Source organism: Belonocnema kinseyi, chromosome 4 (assembly GCF_010883055.1).
Source record: "Belonocnema kinseyi isolate 2016_QV_RU_SX_M_011 chromosome 4, B_treatae_v1, whole genome shotgun sequence".
NCBI lineage: Eukaryota > Metazoa > Arthropoda > Insecta > Hymenoptera > Cynipidae > Belonocnema > Belonocnema kinseyi.
Window position 1 is genome coordinate 4,101,051 of NC_046660.1, and position 1,678 is coordinate 4,102,728.

General features: G+C 24.3%; 1 protein-coding gene across 1 annotated transcript in view; it reads left to right on the forward strand.

Moving 5' to 3' along the window:
* LOC117171694 (evolutionarily conserved signaling intermediate in Toll pathway, mitochondrial) overlaps nucleotides 1–1,678 on the forward strand; it is a 12,165-nt gene that overhangs the window by 1,757 nt on the left and 8,730 nt on the right. The gene's annotated exons all lie outside the window — the stretch shown is intronic.

The following is a 1,678-nucleotide window of genomic DNA, read 5'->3' on the forward strand; positions in this document are numbered from 1 at the left end:
TTTTATTTACAAAAAAAGTTCTTAGGTTCAAAAAAATGTTCAGTGAACTGAAAAACTGTGGTCGGTAATATAGGTATTTAGCTGTGTCACATGCCCTTAAACCTCTTTTCTTTTGTTTCAGGCACAGGGCAAGAGAAATAAAATTCTTGTCATGATGATCTCGTCTTTTTTTACTCAGAGGATGAGACTACCGGGCGTTAAAAATTGCTCAATTAACAGGGAATTTATTTTTCAACGGGGAATTTTACAAGTTTTTAGAAGAAAAAAAAAACAAAATTTGCCTCAAGTTGGTTTCGTTTTTTAGAAAATTAGTGAAATTGTTAGGTTTTTGTACAAGGTGGCCGTTAGACCGAAAAATGACCGTGAATTTATTTTTTGACAGGGAATTTTACAAGTTTTTAGGAAAAAATATTCTTCCTACTTTGATTTTAACCGTTTTTTTTTAAATTATTTTAATTTTTCATCTTTTTTAATTATATCATTTCAGTTTAGAATGCGTAATTCGAAAATTTTTCATTCAACAAGTTTTCCATTTTTTATTTTTAGCGTATATTTCATTTGAAAGAATTTAAAAATGCAGTTTTTAATGTTTAATCAATTAAGCAATAGAAGCTTTTATAATCGGAGAGTTTTAACAAAAAAAATTTTTTTTAGATGATCAATTGTGAATAAAAATTAATTAATGATTTTTTAAATTAAATTTTACTTTAGGATTTAAAAAGTAAATAATAATTTATTCTAGATATTGTTATTTAATTTATTATTATTAAATTTTGAAGATAATATCACTCTAAAATATACCATTTTGTAAACCATCCAATTTGAAAATTTTCAATCAAGAAAAATAACGCGAGTGTGTTCAATTTTTCTTCAAATATCAATATGAAATAAAATAAAATTGATTCTTTATTTGTAAAAATAGCTTTCTATTATTGTATTTAACTATTTTCTTGAAAATTTTGTTTCAATTGATTTTATTTTAACCAGAAAATTTAAATATTCTAATTTTGGTTAAGAATTGATCGTTTTTAGTTAAATATTCAAGTATCTCGTTCAAACTGCATGTATTATTCTTTTGGAAATTCATCCATTTCTTTGCAATATTCTCTCTCTCTCTCTTATTGACAGAATGGGACGACTGAAAATCCCGAAAAATAAAATTCCTGACACAGTAAAATTTCGGAATTACAAAATTGCCGAAAAATAAAAATACCGAATTGGAAAATTCTCGAATAATAAAATTTCCGAATCATAAAATTCCCGATTTATAAAATATCCGAATTGGAAATTTCCCGAATTTTAACAATTAGAAGTTTTTATAGATATATTTTATTGATTGCAAACACAACAATAAGATATTAGTTTCAAAAATTATTTTTGACATTTAAAATTTCCAAGCTTATTTTTTGAATGAAAAATAGCAATAATTTTAAATAAAATATTTCTAGATAACGCATGTTTTTTAATGTATATAAATTTATTTTTCGAGTCTGTTTGAAAAACGTTACAAGATACTTAGAAAATTTAACGAGAATTTTGTTCCAAGCGCACGTTTTCAAAAATAGGGAAGGCGACACAAAAATTTAATTCTACATTGAAAGAAAAAATAATGACTCACATTTTGACGCTTTTTTTGAATTTGAAAAGAATACAAAAAGCGTTAGCAAAAATTGAATTT